The sequence below is a fragment of the Bombus affinis genome, chromosome 3, assembly GCF_024516045.1.
Source record: "Bombus affinis isolate iyBomAffi1 chromosome 3, iyBomAffi1.2, whole genome shotgun sequence".
In the NCBI taxonomy this organism is placed as follows: Eukaryota; Metazoa; Arthropoda; class Insecta; order Hymenoptera; family Apidae; genus Bombus; species Bombus affinis.
The window spans coordinates 10,719,846-10,739,524 of record NC_066346.1 but is presented as its reverse complement, the minus strand read 5'-3'; the positions used below and the strand labels follow the sequence as shown (position 1 = coordinate 10,739,524).

Genomic DNA, 19,679 nt, shown 5'->3' with positions numbered 1-19,679 from the left:
AGAACGCTGCGACGTCGAGTGATTAGCTTAGTGCATGGTTTGATATGTTTCCTCAAACCGTGCTAACTAACTTGACTTGCCTGTTGGTGATTCATGGAAATTTGAGTGATATTACGAGGTGAAGTTGCGGAGTATTTGGAGTGAGAACTTGTAAATTTTCTGTGTTTCATCATGTTACGTATGGTAATTTACAGTGTTGTTTGTATAGTATAGTACTGATTGGAAGGGATACAATAATAAGCAGACAGCTAGCCTATTTAATTGGTCAGAAATATTAGTTGAATATGAATTTTTTAGGAAGAAAAAAAAAGTATAATTTTGAGTTGTTTTGCTGTGCACATTGGGATTTATAATATACGAAAGATCGATTTCTTTCAGGTAGGAAAGAATGATTATAAAATAGAAATTATTACGTAATTTTTAGTATCGCAGGCTTACTGTGGTATTGAATTCGGCTAATGATATGTGAACTGGAAAAACAATGATCATGTGAATCAAACGTTGATTATCCATCCGTCGAAGCGTTAGTTAGATATCGTGTAACTGATAGTTCCTTGAGTGGTTTTCAAAGTCGAACGATGAAACAATTTGAAATAATCGTTCCATTATTGACGAAATGAAAGAATTTATCTAATGGAGCTCATTAATTTATTCGACTTTTAATTTTAATTACTAATTGTTATACAAATTGATTTAACAAATTTAATATAAATTGATTTACCATTAATTAATCGATGGTAGAAAAGAGACTTTGGAAAATGATTAATAAATGATGTTGCTTTAGTTTTACAGATTTTATAAAATGAGTGTTACTATTTAAGAAAAAATGAATTTGATGGGGAAAAAGCTATATGGAAATATATTAACGACTTAAAGAATTTAAATTTAAAGGACTTTAAAAACAAAGAAACAGAAACAAACTTTAGTTCTCGATGATACTTGACACGTGAATTGATTAACAGCTTGTCTTGCGTGATTAAATTTAATAGGATTAATTGAAAAGTATACCGTGTGTGAATCATAATAAAGTTGGATTCATCGTAATTCACACGGTACTCGCAATGATCATTCAATCGGCAATTTTATTGTTTCAACATCACATCATTTACTTATCTTCGACTTGTACAATTCTCCGTGTTTTACGCAATTCTCTTTCCTCTTTTTTATCCATCATTTTCTCGCATAGCACTCGAGTAAAGGCGAATCAACCGTTCAGTGAACCATACTTTGTTTCACTATGTTTCTTCACATGGTAAATGTTTTTTGATATCATTCCAATTTCCAAGCGTAAATTTTCAAATTGTCCAACTTCTAAATTTCCGAATTTTTAAATATTGCAGTTTCAAAGTTCCAAATCGTCGAAGTTCCAAATATCCTAATCTTTAAATATTTCCAAATCGTCAAAGTTACAAACTTCCAAATTTCAATATCGCCGTAGTTCTAATTTTTCGACCTTCTATGTTTACCAGAGAGATAAAAAGATTATGATCGGATAGTGTCGATTACGTTTGAGTGTTACAAATTTTCTATTCGCGCAATCTCCGACACTGAAAATAAACCCAACGAGCGCGATATTTTCCGTTTGTATCTTCCTCGAGCCGCAGTTAATTAAATCAATTGTCACGAAAGAACGTGATAGTGTTTCTGATTCCCGAAACAAAATAGCCCCATTGATAGCTTCAGGCAAATTCGCTGAGTAATGAAATCTACTCGCGAAACACGGAGACGCAGGGACTTAACCGTCAAAGATATTTGCTTCAGAAACCCGATACCCTTGAAAAAGAAAAAAAGGAAGAGAATTACAAGTTATATACGTGCGATGCAAGATCGCTCTTACGATCATTCTTACGCAACGGAACAGTTTGAAAATGAAGTTTGAATTTCGCGCGTATTCTGGTAAAGGGTTCCTCATTGAAAATTCGCCAAAAGAAATCGAACGTGAAAGATTGGAAAAGCTATTCAAATTATTCGTCAATTTAATTGTCTTGGAATTCGTTGATAAATATTAATTATATTTTATTGCAGTGGAGGATAGATTTTGTAATAGACGTGTGAAGGAAGACGTTTTATCGATATTTATAAGAATTATAAGTCATCATCTTGCGTTGATCTAAGAGGAAGTCTAAAACAGAGGAATCTTCCTGCGAGCTGTTTGAACAACAAGTTGAAACTTGTTTAATACAAATAAGTTTCATACAACAATAAAACGTTCTTTTTCCTTGGATACAACGATCTTCTGTAAATTCGAAGATTGTCTCGGTTGCTGCAGTATATGTCGTTTCTAAGATTTGTCAATAAGAGCGCTAAATCATCGGGATTACTTATAAGTAATATACCTGTATCATTCCGTTTGATGGGTCTGTTCAACGTGTCTTGCGAGATGTTATTATTACCATAAACAGATAACGACTTTTGCTGATATTCTTTCAAAATTACATCATCTTGTAGAGCATAGAAAATTGGAATAATCGGTATATCACGCTGATTGATCTTGTCTTTTTTTGTTCGTTTGTATCATAAATTAACGTTAGAAGACATATAGTATCTCTTTTCTTTTGCCTTTTTTCTCTTCTTCTTTTTTTTTAGTAAGGAGGTTTTTCTTTTTTGTTGCAGGATAGTGCATAATTAATACGTTTAATAAATCCATTTTTATGCATACAATAGCTTTTGCCTGACTTTATAAAGGCGTTATGAAAGTACGCACTGCGATTTTCACAGAAGACAATAACGTTCCTTTAATTACTCGATCGACAAGGTGATTATTAGCATGTTGTTATTCAGGGTCGTCAATTCTACGTTGCGAATACATAGGTATTTCTGATATCAATTACTCGTTATACTCGTTATGATTTGTATCCAATTTTCGTTTCATTATTTCCTCGTTATGTACAGTTTGTTTATAATTACTATGCACATCTACAGATTATCTTCTGTAATTGCTTGATATTGATTTCGAATTTTTATTGAAGTACAGTCATTCTTTATTTAATTCAATAAATATTTTGCAAATATTTGAATCCAACTCGGAAGAAAAATATTCTGTTCTGATGCTGCACGATGAATAAATTATTTCAGCAACTCTAGTGCGTTTTGTCATTTAACAAAATTCAAAAGGTGCACACGCCAAGATCATGGAAAGATACATCGTTGTTGATCGTTCTTATAAAATTTGCGTGCATGATAGCTCCGATAACGTCGCGACATGACAACGCAACATGCCCGGAGATTCGCTTACATGTCGTATGTCCACACATAGGACGACAACATTTGCATTCGTAATCGCACCTGTAAACGGTGCTCCACATATATCACAAACTTCCTTATCAGTTTCTTTGGATAAGATCGAAGGCAAGATTTGATGATTCACGTGTAAATATAAAGATTAAGTCGGAAGTTTGTCGTTGAAGAATTGAAGCATGTAAAATACTGTTGTTTAATTTCAATATCATTTCTTTTTGATTATTGCTGTCTCGACTATTTGGACAAGCTACAGATCATTAAAAAAATAGACTTATACCGCTTCCAAAATAATTATGATTACGCGATTATGCTATTCCATTTATTAACGATATTTCAATTGATTCAAACGAACGAATATTCTAAGAGTGAATTTATAACTCGTTTATAAATAAAAGTTTTACGTTAAAGTACATGTAAATCTCTCGTTTTCTCAATTTTTGTCGAAAAATATACTTACATCACTTTTAAAATAAACGCTTCAGTTAAAAGTGGAAAGAATTTTCTTAGGTACGAAGATATATGTAATTGAAAAAATTTTGTCAAAGTAAAATATACATATCTGTTAAGACGAAAAATACTTTGATATTTTTGAAGTTACAATAACAGACGAATAAGAGTCCCAAAATCAAATAAAACAACAATTTTGGTCTCATGTTATTGAATCGGACAGCGCGCGTAGAAAAATAAGATTAGTTTTATGGATTTTATATAATATAAGCGTATTAATATTTTCAAAATATCCAAAAGTGTGGCAAGAACACATATTCAATTCCAAAATCAAATAATTTCTATTGTGTATAGTAAAAAAAAAAACAAAAAAACAAAAATTGTGGCTTATTACAGTCTTGCTGTATAGTATCCAATTCTAAAACTGCATCGTAAAAAATGTAAAACGTAATTTATCCTGCTTTTTCCTTATAATTTTCATAGGTAATATTCGTGGAAAATCAGAAACTGGTTAGACATCGCGATGATGCATAAATTAACGATCTATGATATGAAAGATTGATTTTAGATAGAGAAGTTATTAAGAGTACACGTTGCTTGCCAGCTAGGAGAAGCACCTCGAAGAAAAGTGATAATATTTAAAATTAGATTAGATTAAATTAATGTTTAATGATCTTCGAGTAAATAAAATATAGTTTAAGCGAATTTTTCGACGTTAAAATGCATGTTTGATGTTGATTGCGGAAGATAAAGTTTTATTGTCTAATAGCTGTTTGGAAAGCAATTATGCCTGCAACGCACGAAATTACTATTTCGTGTAGACGATTGCACAATTTGCCATTCTTGCAAATTATTTCATCATGTGTATTAATTTCTATTTGGGGATCTCTTTCTTCGAAGATTTTTATAAATACAAGAACGAAACTCGATTTTTGAGAAAAAAAAACAGCTTATATCAACGTTATCAACAGTAGAATCTAATATTAATCATTTTCATAATATATACAATTAATATACCATCGATATTACACATATACTATTTTTATAATACCATTATGATTTTAATAATTTAATATTTAATATTATTCTCTTTCTGTCAGCTCTTAGATACATTTCCAGATACGTCACAAACTTTACCAATATAATTTAATGAAGATGCAGATTATTTCAAAATATCTTCAATAATACAGATAATATATTCATAAAAGAAATTCGAATACTTTTTTGTAAGTCTGCTTCTGCGTGTAGGCCTACTCGTTTATAATTTAGATTTAAATTTCAAATGAACTATAATTCTCTATGTGTGATATATTTTATTGTAGTTTCGCCTGTAACGTGTTAGAGATCATTTGACGAGACGAGATTGAATTGCAAGACACAAATTTGGGATAGCAATATCATTGAGATTAATGAGGGAATAATATGTGGTGACAGCTTAAGCGCCACACAATAAAGGACTATAGTGAAGCTACAGCAGCACGCGTCTGTGGAAAAAGAGCGAAAGATAGCACGTGCACATACGTTTTGCAATTTTGAATCGATTTCTTCTGAAACGCGGCGGCCTTGGGCCGCGTGAATTAATTTATGAATAAAGGAAGCAAGATGTCTGAAAGTGCGTAAAGCGTTACGACATTCCCAGGGATGAATGCAACATATTTGCAACACGTGTTTGTATCCCGCATGTTTAAATACCATTCGGCGTTCGTTTTTAACGAATAGAAAATCAAACAATCGTATAATCGAAAAGGCGATACCGTAAGCGAAGCTCATTCGAATTTATTTCTTCGACTGTAAAATCGTGACGCACCTTTGCATATTGTTCTTTCATTTTAGATAATAAAAATCTCTGTTGGAAGTATGCAAATGTGTCGACGTTACATAAAAGTTAGATTCAAAAGTTAATGAAAAGTCGAGGAATTAAATAAAAGTTAAAAATTCAAGAGATTGACAAGTGACGAATATAAAAGAAAAAGATCGAAAAATTAAACGAATTTCTGGATATACGTTGATCAACTCCGTACATCGAAAAATAGAGAAACGCGAGTGACGATATTGTAACATTTTCCGTAATCCATCTTGGAACTTGCAGCTTCTTTTTCTTAAGATAAATATACGTTTCTTCTTTTTTTTTTCTTTGAGAAGTTTAGCTCTAAATATTTAGCTAAGCAAGAACAAAAAATCCAGCTTAGTAGATTTGTTTTAAACAAGAAAGAAATGAAAGAAGTAAATAAGAATTGAAGAAGTAAATAAGAATTGGGGAAGTAAATAAGAAATGAAGAAGTAAATAAGAATTGAAGAAGTAAATAAGAATTGAAGAAGTAAACAAAGAAATCCGAGGAATCGAGGAAATTTTAAAGCTAAATATAAATCATTCTGTCCATGTAGCTTTAAATTTCTCTATTTCCAATGAAAAACACCTAATATGAATTTACGAACAAACCGAGACGAATAATCAATGAATTCACGTTCTAAGCTCCGTAACAAAATTGCAGAGCTGGTGTCCTAGTTCTGGATCTAGTAGTGAGTTTGATCGAAATTCAGGAAGCTGTGAATTTTTTAGTGGAAGCTCGCCCATAGCAAATTCTTATTCTTTTGTCTTGAAACTCGATACGACGTAAATGATTCGGTTTTCCCATCCCTGCAACCGGAATTTCGTTACAGGCGAACCATCGATCGTGGTTAGACACAACGAGCCGAAAAGATTTTTGCGTGCTGTCACATCTGGTTTTATTCATCGGAAAGCTGATGACCTTGAAAGCAATGAACGCCCAGGGAAAGTCCGTGGTTCCCAGCGAATCGAAGAGCAACTCGCAGGCAAGCAGCGACGAATAACCGAAGAAGGTCGGCCAAGTGATTACCAGAAGCCACGAAGACGAGTTTGAAACCGGTTCATGGAAGAACGAATGAAGATGGAAGAGTGGCGAAAACATGAGACTAGATAAGCCATGTGTACGACCGATGAAAGAAATTCAGGTAAAATTTCATTGGCAAACCGCAACTATCCTTGACACGAACTTTTCCTTGCCGAATTATTGATTTATTTGTTATTTTTACGTTCTTCCTGTTATGTCATTTAATTTTATTATATTTTATTTGTAATTCTTCAATCGAATTCTTCAAATTTATATTCTTTACTATTTCTATATATTTTATTATTATACTATTCTATATATTTTAGTTTGGAAATTTGTATTTTATTGGTATCGTTGCATTTTGAAAATTGTTGCTCTACTAGCATCGTTATGTTTTATCTATAGATTAGAAGTTGTTAATTATCCATTTTCAGGAACAATTAGAAAGATAATAACTTTGTAAAATTCAACACTGTTTTATATTTTTACGAATTCCCTGTGTTTGAGAACTCGATTTTACTTTACGTGTCTCATTTTATGAGCTTAGTTTATTTACAAAAATATCTATTTTTCTCTTGTCCAATAAGTGTCAATTACAATGATCGATGTTACGCGGAACTTCCTAAACCTTGCACCACTATCAAACTAGTGTTTCAAAGTCCAACTTTCGTTCGAAGTTGTGGCAGAATTTTTATTTACCAAGGCCCATTAATGTCGAAATGAGTAGAAAGGTTGGATCTATTGTGGAGTTCAATTCGGAGGACCTTGAGATTTTTAAGGCACTTGCGTTTAATAAAAGCGAATCGTTTTATTTGACAGTTGAGTTAGCGAATTTAGGTGTTAATGTTTTATGAGAACAACCATATAGCGTCGAGGGTTCGATAATCTACACGGTAAATACGAAAAATGAAATTTTGACTATTAGTTAGATCAGAATTTTAAAAGCAAATAGCTATCATTTTACATATCAATCATAAAATTATTTAAATTTCCAGAACTCTCAGATTAATTTTTTACAATTACCACGAATTACCGATAGCTTCATATGCTTTCTCATTGCTCGATATAAGACATAATTTTATTCGAAAAGCAGAATCGACTTGACTTTAGGTTTAAAAATCAACATTAAATTAACATTCGTTCGTGTATAAATTAAAGGTGTTCTCAATAATTTGATGTTTTAACTTGAACACACAGAACTGACTCATTGTCAGTTTTAAGTAAGTTAAGTTTTCACTGATTTTTCTGGCAACACCATTATCTATTCAGTTTTTTATGTCTTTTGGCAACACTGTTACTTATCTATCTTTTATGTCTACAAAAATTGCGGTCTCTTCACATTTTCGAAATACTTCATCTCTTTTTTTTTATCGCATTTCAATTATTTCTGAACATAAATCCTTATTTTCATCGTCGTGTTACGCAACACGCTGTAATATCGCACGATAATATCGCCGAACAATTTTTGTTACAGATTATTAGTAGCATGTCGTAAAGTATCTGTTATTTTCTGTTACGAGAAAGCGCGATGCGATTAGAAATTTTACAATTTTTTTTAATATTCAAGAAAGTCCTAATATAAACGATATCTTGACAAATTCCTCGATTTGTTTTTTTTTTTGTAGATAACAATACATTCTAGATAAAGCTTACTAAAAAAAAATTATTTAAAATTATTTAACTTCATAAAACATTACTTACGTGTAAAAATCTGTGACAAATTTTCGAAAAATGCACGTCATTCGGTGATCTTCCATGGGTAGATATTTCCATAGATCAGAATATTAATGTAGACATCATACAAAGAAATAAACACACACGTATAAACTACATTCTTATAAACGGGTTACAAGAGAGTTCTGGCTAATGACAAGGAAAATTGAACTTTCTAGGAAAAATAAGATATTTGCGTTACGTATGTAAGCGTAAAGTATATTATTAATAAATTATAGCCTAATTAGCGACCATTCTTTCCCAGTTGACTTTAGAGGAAAATAATGTTATTACCTGCCATTTCCACTCTTCTATAAACAGATAAATGATATGGATAATGTTTTCTACTTAAAATTCCAATTCTTTCTTAAACCTTGGAATATCTTAAGCCTGTAATTAAGGAATTTTAGATAAGTCAGCTATAAGAACTGAAATGTTATTTCTGGAATAATTCGAAATAGAGCGTAAATAGAATTAACTGTAATTTGAAAAAGTGTAACGTCTAAAAATAGAAAAATTAGTGGCCATGAATATGGCAGAAAGAACAATGTTGAGAAAGTTAAACGCGAATAACTAACTAATTATATATTTATACGAATAAATGACCAACTAACGAAGAATTAATAGATGCAGGATCAACGAAGAGGATGAGACTATACAGACACCTATTAAAAAAGAATAATTTTTTCCTTGAAGATTAACGAGAGAACAATGTTGATGAAATTAAAAACGAACAACGTGCAAAATCAGAAGAATTAAAAGAAGGATCAATGAGAAGTAGAATGCATCGGAGAAGATCAGACAATACAGCGTTAACATCATCCTGAAGCACGAATAAAAGAACGGTATTAAAATTGTCTGGAGTTCCAATTTCAGACAGGATCTCGAATTATCTGCAGGAAATCAAGCACAATGCAATTACTTTCCTTATCGGTTGAGAAATTCCTGTATCGCGTCATTCACCCTTCTCTTGTGACGCAAATCGTGGTATTACGCATAATTCCTAATAAAATAAAAATCAGAAAGAAAGACAGCAAGCAGAAATGTAACGATGACGGTGATTATCAGCGCGACAGATCACTCGTTCTACTTCCTGATGTCCTTCTCTACACGATGATAGGCTCGATTTCTATATTTAAAGAAACGCATAGACGTAAGCAGAAGAATACCATAATAGTAAACTGGAAGCTGTAGCAGCCTTTAGAATGGTCAGAAAAGAAGGAAATATACGAGGGACACCGTTCAGCTCTTACGTTGCGGTTTCGTAATCTGTCGTTAATGTTAGAGATAACGTTTATGCTGGTCGTTATCGAATTGTCCGCTTTTGAAACAGACATGACCGTCACTACGAAACAAATATTCTGATTGGTTTGCATAATATGTGTCATCTCTTACAGCTGTGCGTAATATTTGCTTCTCAGCGTGTCCTTCGAGTTTCGTATCCTACTGATTTCTCCTGCCGCTTCTATATTTTCTCCTATTTTTTGGTTATTCGTTCTTCATTTATACGTAGTATTATTCGATCGGTTCTACGACATCTTTCCATTCTTTTCAATCTTCCTTGTTCGTAAATCGATAATTTACCATTTCTCTTTGGTTCGCGAGCTCACGCTAAAAACCGTGACTCGAGAGAAATTGTAAATTAATAGAAAAATGTTAACTTTCCCTCTTTCGAAATAACTTTATAATTTTCTTCTTTTTGTTTGAATTGTCAAATTTCAAGATATTAGCGATTCGTGTTCTCCAGGATAGAGCGAAGAAACGTGTAATTTCGAAGGTTTAGATGCCAGACGGTTAACTGTATATCAAGGTAAGAGCCGAAAAACAGTTTGTACGATCGTTTCTTCATACAAAGACGGGAGAAGTGACTCCCATGAATGGATGAAACGACCGCAAGCAAGGCCACCCTGGCTGCCTGGTTCCATTCGCTTTTTACGAATACACATTTGAGTTCAAGTTCACCGGCGTAAACGAACTTGAACGAGTTCGACGAAAATGTTAAATGTTATCTAATCGTCCTTCAATTTCGCTACGGGTCTACTTGGCAGGTGTATCATTTTTTTAAGTAACTTCCTAACTTAGCTCTTACTTAACTGGCTGATTAAACAATTTTTTCAACAGACTCTTTCCATTTCGAGATGTGTAATAAACCTTAGGTTGTTTTACTTATCTCGCGCTCTGTATCTTTTACTTTTTAACGGCCACTTTCATTTAACACCATCTTGCTAGATATGCTACTTTTAATTACACTTTAGTTATACTGTTTAGTAACTGTACAGTATTGCATGTATTGCTTATGGTTAAATAGTTCAATCATTTAAATAGGGAACAATCGGAAGGTTTTTAGAAAAAAGAAAAAAAATCATGTAAAGCAAAAGGTCGAAACAAGTTGATTATATTGGAAGTTTTAATTTTTTAAATATAAATTACGTGTAAGTTGGTAATTACAATCGCTTTTAAAGAACTTTGTTTCTTTAGATTTATAAAATAGATTAATATTTCATAATAATTAAATTATTTGACTAGAAAATACACTTGCCACTTATGTATATTTATATATTTATTACGACTTTTTCATTAATAGAATTTTTCAGAAAACTTTTTAGTTCATCCGTATCTGCTTCGTTTTCAAGGGGATTTATCGTTTCTTTGAAGCACGCTTTCATCCACTTTTTTTATTCTTACATGCACGCGTGTTTCTTCGTCTATCGTTACATTTATCGTAATAAAAATGTTCTTTCCCTTTGTTTCAAAATTCTCATTTCAACCGAGTATTAATACATCGTTAAGAGGAAACAGAGCTCAGAATTTTCCTTCAAGTCGTTGCAGCGTGCACGTTACAATTATAAATATGTTCCATTTTCGAATCAATTCGCAGAATCGTTCGTCTTTGAATATTTTAATTAAGGACACCTCTTTACGTCAGAGAATTAATAGAAAACGGCAGAGTTCTTGGATCGATATATCCTTGATACTTCCGTTTTATCGTTTATAAATTACGCACCAAATCGATACAGTTTCCCTATCGATCGTTTCAATCCTATAAAAAAATACCAACAGTTTATACAGGAAAAATATTTCAAAATTGCAATTTTGTTATAATATGTCTCTTGTATTTTTTAGCAAGCACATTCCTTTTTTTCGATCGAGTTACAGTATATTTTTCTTCGATTTCCGACAAAGAACCGAGACCTTTTCTTCTATAATTCGACCTTCCATTTAGCTCCATGACCACAGGGAGCCTAATGGGTTCGATGAAAGGGCTAGTGCGCGACGAAAAAATGATCTTGCGAGATTGTGCTTTGCCGGAAACTGCCATCATGTTTTTTGCCGACTCTTCCTTTGATGCTTACCACCTTCTCGCTGAGGGAACTTTGGTTAGTGGCCTCTTAATCAAACCGCTGGGAGGTATGTTGCTTCCCTTTGGGGAAAATATATCCTACTTTGATAAAATTTTAATACACTCTTGCATTAATTTTGATACTTCTCTACCCTAATTTTATTTATGGTACTTTTTTTGGATCCAACTCTCCATTCTTTTTATTTCTTTCTATTTTATAATTCTGTTCTCATTTATTTGGAGAATATAAAATGCCAGACAGCTTCCATTCAATTATTCTAAATCTATACTATTTAATTTACCATTATTCTTTCATCCGTCGAGTAAAATCATACTTTGAAGAATGGCATTTTAACAAAGTGAAACTTTCCTCCCTTAAAGATAAGTTTCATAATCTTCCGTTGCTTTTCATGGCCTATGTTATATAAACTACAATTCTCATATATTGTTCTGAAATCAATCACAATATTTCGTATTAGTCAGCATTGATTAGTGAGTATTACTAATTATAAATAAAATCGACGGAAGGAACTACGTCTCTTAGAAACATAATTCCGTTTCAGTTTCTAGGATATTATCATATAAATGATCAGTCTTTGTAGCGTTATAAGCATGAATTAAAGATACGAACGATAAAACACCAAGAATATGGTTAGCAACACGTTAGAAATGTAAATACGATCTATATTATAATATTCTTCACCATGGCGTAAGAAATACTATTTTCGACCTCCATTTGCTGGACAGTAATAACGACAGACGCGCGGATTTTTTATTCGAACGCGAACACCTGTCCGAGAAAATCAATCTTCTGGAAACTATAAAATGAAATATTCCATTCGAACAATAATTGTATTGCGTTTTTCTCAACATATTATTCCCGGATTCTTCTCGCGTTATCTACCATTGACAAACATTTATCTTCACGCTTCGTTAAATATTCCATATTCATAAAAATTTCCATGATTCAAGAATATACATTTGGTCTACCAGGTGACGATTTTATCACGAATGTCCTGTTTTTCCCACGCGATTATTGACATTTGTAAATAATTTGTAATATTGTTTTACAATTATATTTATGAAGATATGAAAACAAATAAACGTCAACAGTACATATATATGTATTGACAAATTAACACGTTTCAGTGCGAAATCGATGCACGTATCGACATCATTTATTTTTTTTTTTTTTCAATATTTCTCAACAATAACGAATTAATATTTCTGGAATAAAAATCAAGCGAGAAAATTGTTTTCACCTTTTTCTTTTTTCTCCTGAGCGGAAAGCAGGAATCGTAGAAATCCTCCTGGCTTGAACATGTTAAACGAGAAAAAAATTCGCCCTAATTCGCCATGTCGTCGCAGTACGGCATTTGGACGAGTACTCGCGACGAAGATAAAAAACGTATATAACGTGCAGTCTCTCTGCAGTTTGATATCAGGGGATCTGTCGAGTAAAAGCCTGTTTATCAAATTTTTGTTAGTATCTCCGTGGCTCGAAACATTTTGAATATTTGCTTTTTTGTTTGTCACCATACACGGTGTCACTTAAGTAAATAAATCCTACCACTTTATCGTAAGCATCATGCAGAAATCATTTATCTTCCCTTCCGTGTCGTCAGATATTGCGCTAACATTCGGCAAAGGACAGACTTTTCGTGTAACTATGATTTTAACTAAACATTTAACTAAACAAATAATGAACATCCAATGTAGCAGTTTGTAACAAAAGTTACATGGCATGTAATGACCTCCTTGACACAAAACAATCAAAATTAATGTAAGGTGGTTTGAATGGTATTTTTCGAATTGCTCTTTGAAGGAGGGAAGGCATTTTTTAATTAAAAAACGTATCTTTGCTCAAATTCTTCATATTTAAGTCCTCTATTGTTTCTGCGGACGATTATTGTTTACATTTATAATATTACTTACTTACGCGCTGACGATATCATTTAATAATGAGATCGAAATCGAACAGCGACTATTTCTATTTTTGTCCATCGCACGCCGCACTGCGATGGTAACTTGATAATTGCGAAACAAATTCAGGAAACGTTTGCTACGAAGTAAGAAGTAATAATAAGCAAGAGTAGTAATAATAAGCGAAGGTATCTTCGGTCCGTAATCGAGTTGCATCGATCATTTTCAATGCCAGTCAGACGAATCTCGTCGATAAGCGCAAAGAAGCTCGTGTTCACGGTGATATTTTTTTCTGGCGCATGGTTGAACGTTGCGTTACTGCGACGCCACGTTGATACTACACCGGTGTTCTCGGTAAAATCCCCTCGAGCCAGCTTGGATTTTTCAAATGATTCGATCAATCTTACGTAGTATGCGTATGAATCGTTTTCCTTTACTTCTTGTTCCTTTTTTTTCTTCTTCTTTTTTTCTCGCGAATCTCAAGAAATCGTGCAATTAACGGACAAGGTAGAATTAGTAATTAGTTAGCAGGATGACGGGAAACGACGTTCTTACGCGTGTCCTTCTTATCCGTAGAATCTGGAATTTCTGATGGAATAATTTTTGTCCTGGCAAAGGCACGTATCGAAGACAATTGCCAAGACTTCGCGACGAGTAATTAAAGGATCGTTGATTGGCACAATTTTAGAACGTTAGAACGCAACAATTGCGTGATCTGTCGGTTCAGCCATGGCGTGAGCGTATGGCCCTTTTTGTCCGTATACGAAGGAATTCTTGATTGAATCGTTTCTTGTTCCGGCAAAGACGCGTGTCGAAAACAATCGCGAAGTTTTCACGGCAAGTAATTAAAATGCCATCGACGATTAATACGATTTTAGAATGGATGGTTTGTTTGTAAAAGGAAATAATTTATTATGGATGGAAGAGATTCGGAGAGGCTGTGCGCGCGAGGAGGACAGTGTAATTCCTCGCGTATGAAGCAATTCCTTGTACAGCAGCGTGCATGTGTGGTCGAAATGTCAACATTCTATAACTGCTTCGAATTGTTCTCAGCAAGTTGTATTGTAATTAAACTGTCTCGAAGGCGAATAACAACTCATACGGTGTTAATTACTTGTATCTGCGACATAAAAACAGGTGACTGTACCGTTGAAGGAAAGATGGCTTACACGTACACACATGCATGCACATAAGCTGTCTTTGTATGTTTGTTTATATTCATGTTTCTCCGTACGCATATCGAATCGTCAAAATAAGTTGATTTAGAATGCAATAAAATTCGATGATTTCAATCTGTGACTACTTTTAGTAGAACTAATTTTACCTTAAGCACATTTTTAGCTAATAAAATTAAGTTTGCTTTTATTCGATCGAAATGTACGTTAGTATCATGTTAAATGTGTATTAATTGCAATTTATTTACTTAATTATAGAACATCTGAATTTTTTATGAAATCTATATAAACGATGATTAACAGCGAGACAAAAAATTCAAATACTCTGTTAAAGCTTCTCTGTGAATTTTTTGGACGAAAAATATTCTCCCATATTGCCATCACATTTTTAACAGTTAGACGTGAATCATGGCGTATGTAATTTTAACTGGATATATTGTACATTAATTATTTTCCCTTCGTCCATGATTAATTTTTAGGATATGTCCTGTTCCTTATTGTTGATCAAGCAAGCCTCGTCTGGCCACGTTTCCGAAGCTTGTCGACTGTTTCTTGGTGGGTTCCACCAGTGGACGTCAGAGAGCTCTTCGGGCTCGTTTTCTACGATTTTCGGTAGCTGTAATTCAATTTATGCCCTACTGCTATGCGTTTTCAGCCAGATATCCTTGGAAATATCGAGCTTCTCATGTTCAGCTGGCTCATGGATTGATATTACGAAAGAGGAAAAAAATCGGTTATTTGTAGTATCGACGATTTTTTCCAGGTATGACGTGAAGAAAACGATGGCGAACGTGGAACAGGAGGCTGGAAGAGAGACAGAAACGCGATGTTTTCTTTTCATAATCATGGGGAATTATCGCAATCGATATTGTAAACAAGTCTCGGCGGAAATATTTTAATTAACTTGCGAATGGTTAAATAGAGTCTATCAGGTTGAAGTAATTTTTCATCTCGTTGTAACTTGAAAGATATAATTGCGATCGTGTGTATTAGTAATAACTAGCGTGAATAATTTAATTAGCTTTTAAGTGAAATAATAATTGCAGGGCGGTTTGAGGAAAATTACGATTGCTAATATCTTTGGAATTATACAGTCCTCCTTAGCTCGCGTGATTTATATAACATTTGTTCATTTCTCGAACCATCGCACTTGAGACATCGATATATCTTCTTTCTGAGTTAACATTACTTTTTTCTTTTTTTTTCTTTTTTCATTCTTCTAAATAATGAAAGTCTAATAACAGGATGTATTGGTATCCCTCATACAAGAAATTACTGACATTACTTAACTTCTTTCTTATATCCATTAAGACAGGAAAAGATTCAATAACCAAGTTTAGAAAGAATAAAGAAAAAGTTACACACGAGTCAAGATATAGCGAGGAATCGATCTCACGAAAGTTCCAATGATGTAATCCGCGAGAGAAAGAAGAAGAAGAAGGAAATAGCGTGCAAGTTCAGGAATCGCCAGCGATCGTATAAAATATTCTATATGACGTTCAACGATCTTAAAATAGAAAAATGTCTTTTGGCAAACTATTGAAATTATCCCAACCCTTGAAAAAATTATTAAAATAATCTTACCTGAAGAATTATTAAAATAACTCCCAACTGAAAGATTATTCAAATAATTCCATACTTAAAACATTAAAAATTGTTTCTTACGCCCACTAAAAGGAAAACAGATTCGTTAGTGAAGTCCAGCGAAGACCAAAGTCAAAGAAAAAGCAAACCATTTCCCAAAATTAGCAGAGAATCGATCGCGTAGCAGTTTCAATGGCATTAACAGGCAAAAAGAAGCAGAGAAAAATGAGATGCAAGTTTACGAATCGCACGAGGATGACGATAGGTCAGGCGATGATATCTTCACGTCGATACTCGGAGATTTCTTCGCGATTTCGTGCCGTGCCATTCAAATGAATTCAAATGTTTCATCAATAATTCATGAGGCCGATTATCAAGGCTACAAATCTTAGACCGGGTCCTGTGCATCGTCTGTAATGTTTCATGGCATTCAAAAGATTCTCCATGAGACATTACAAAATTATATAAATACTAGTAACAACAACAACAACAATAACAACAACAAGACCAATAACAACAACAAGAACAATAACAACAATAATATCGACGACGACGACGACGACAACAACAACAACATCAATAACAACAACGACGACGACAACAAAATAACAATAATAATAATAATAATAATAATAATAATAATAATAGTAATAATAATAATAATAATAATAATATTAATCTATTTAAACTTTTTCCCGAGACATCAACAAAGATGGATGATGAAGCGTTGTAATCAGGTGAGACGCAAACGTTGCGTGCCGGAAATGTGAACGTGTCATCGTTGACGCGGCCGGAGGCCCGTCGTCACGATTTACCTTCCTCCAGGGAGAAACACTTTATCTTGAGCTTCCCTTCGCGGGCTAACCTTGCTGAATTGCTTCGAGAAAATAATTCTTTTTTTGCTTTTTTTCCAAGGGAATCTAACGTGGATTTTGAAAGTTGATGAGTTTCGAATCGATTGGATTTTGGAAGGGAAGTAGTGTTGCTGTTTCTATTAGTTCCTAAAGAAAATCGTAAAAATTACTTTTTGAGATTTGTACATGTATTTTAAGCGTTGGTTTTAAAAGAGCGATATTTTTTTCGTACATTTATTTTTGAATTTTTATCGGTGGGAATTTACAGTGTTTTCACGATTTTGCTTTAATTCAATTTTTCACGACGTTAACACGTTACCTGCCACAATGGTCATCGGTGACCAACTAGGTAAAATAAATTGAATTTTTTAAAATGATTAAAACAGGAATTTCACGGACTAAAAAATTGTCAATAACGTGAGCGATTTAAATAACATCGTTAGAGAAAAATTGTGCCTGTTGAGGTTATCTGTATTTCGTTAATGTGTAACAGAGATATATTTGAGTATAACTGTAGGTATAAGTATAAGTTCGGTGTATGCTGATCCAGTTCTAAATGCTGGCAGCGTGACATTACAATAGAGCCCCGAAACCATAGGCCTATGGTATTTATAATTCCGAAAAACCGGTCTGTCTACATCTCGCTGCATCATCTATACAAGGCATATTCCAGAAAAGGCTATTGGTCTGAAAGGCCCTTCAAATTAATTTAATATTGGATAATGCTTAATAGCTTCGAAGATCAGGAAAACTAAACAGTAGAGCATATGTAGAATTTTCCTGGAAGTGGGAAGTGTTTTCCTTCAACAGTGCCAATACAAAATAACACCTTGCAAAGAATAAACATTATCTCGTTTATCTCAATCTATCTTTCAAAGCAAAATATATAAAAATTGAACGCCTTTAAGAAAATAAACATAACGATAGCTATGTAGCATATTGCCTATGTTAAATCAAATATAATATATTTTTTAACGTACCAGAATTTCAGTAGAATTTTAGCAGAATTTTGCTAGATAATTAGTTTAGGCGCGCGGTAGGTTGAACAAAAATTGAAAATCGCTGCATTATATCAATCCATGCCTAAACAAGAACCACGTATTAGACGTGTAACGTCACGAACAACGATTACAAGTGACCTCAAATTCCCTAGAATTTCCGAAAATATCGCGGAGCATTCACGAGGCGTTCTACGATCGGCTTAGCCAAGGACAGGAAGTGTTTCCTTAACGAGTACCGGCGATAAATGGCCCAGTTCCAGGGAAATAGTTGCACGATGCGGTAAACGCGGTTCGATGGAAGTAATGAGTCGCGTTTTACGTTAAACTATAACGCCTGGTCCATGGAAGTATCAACTAGACGATAGTGTTATACGATCCTTCAGTGAAACTCCATCTACATCTATTACGTTATTTCATCGATCAATACTCGCTGATCCACCTTTAATAGGATGAAAAAACAAGAAGAATTCTCGCAACGTGTTAACAAGTTTCCATTGGTCGCAACTCTATGATTTTTTCCATTATCCAGAATCAATATAACGATAAACGAATATAAGATCAGGAAGAAAAAACTTCGCTTAAATCTAAGATCGAAATGGTTTGACGTAGCGCGTCATTATCGTAACACGATCGGCAAACGCGTTAGGTTTGGTTGGTGATTCGTTCTCAACGATTATTAGCAGCGTTTGTAGGTTCTTTTCGTGGAAACCTTGATATAACTTGCCTCTCGATCCGCTTTTTAAACGTTCAGACTATTTATTCGAATGGTTTTTCGTTTTAATCGAATGAGCAACCTTGGTTGATTTAGTGAACGTTTATTAGAGAACTCGAGTAATTATGCGAAAGGGAATTATGCTCGATCATCGTTAGTGTGCGGTTTTACGTTACAATAAATCATGTACCTACTCGAATTGATAATTATATGAACATAATATCGTGTTTATAATGTTTCCATTGTGAATTATGATTTTCCTACTTTCAAAAACGATGGAAGAAGAAGATTGAAATTTTTCAGTTTTCGCGTTTCACAGTTCGTTCCATTGTTTCATGGGATACATAATTTACGATATAATTAATTATACAGTACTTTGTTTTAATTTCATTGGAAATAGCATGTAATGCTTAATTAACGTCACCGAATCGCGAATGGCTCATAAATGTTACGTTTGGATTTAAGTTATTATATTTTAGAGAATTTTATTCTATTTAAATTTTTCACAGCATCTAACACCTAAGCTGTAAAACTTCATCTATCTATAATTTTAGAGCATTCTACCTAAAAAGTATTCTGTCTCAAAATTATTGAGATATTTTATATCTGAAATTACTTTTCTGTCATGATGCTATTGTTAACGAGAATCACATAGTTTCTCAAGGACTGATCGGAACCGCGTTTATTTTAGCATGTTGCATGCCACGGGGGTCATCGGTCACCGACACTCAACTTGTTGGTGGCGCTATGGAGGTCACCGGTAACCGGCGTGCCAAGATTGGTAGAAATACATAATTTGAACAAATGTCAATTGTTCATTATCACCATCGTTACTACA

The 19,679-nt window shown here is 33.5% G+C and overlaps 1 protein-coding gene and 1 long non-coding RNA gene across 2 annotated transcripts in view; one reads left to right on the top strand and one right to left on the bottom strand.

Annotated features, from left to right (window-relative positions):
* The window catches only part of LOC126914678 (carcinine transporter-like), a 53,131-nt gene that overhangs the window by 19,134 nt on the left and 14,318 nt on the right, over positions 1-19,679 (bottom strand). The window lies entirely within an intron of this gene.
* On the top strand, positions 13-19,653 carry LOC126914894 (uncharacterized). Its single transcript, XR_007709915.1, has 5 exons — positions 13-183; positions 4,788-4,913; positions 5,010-5,442; positions 5,521-6,660; positions 19,533-19,653. It is a non-coding gene; the product is annotated as an uncharacterized LOC126914894 (long non-coding RNA).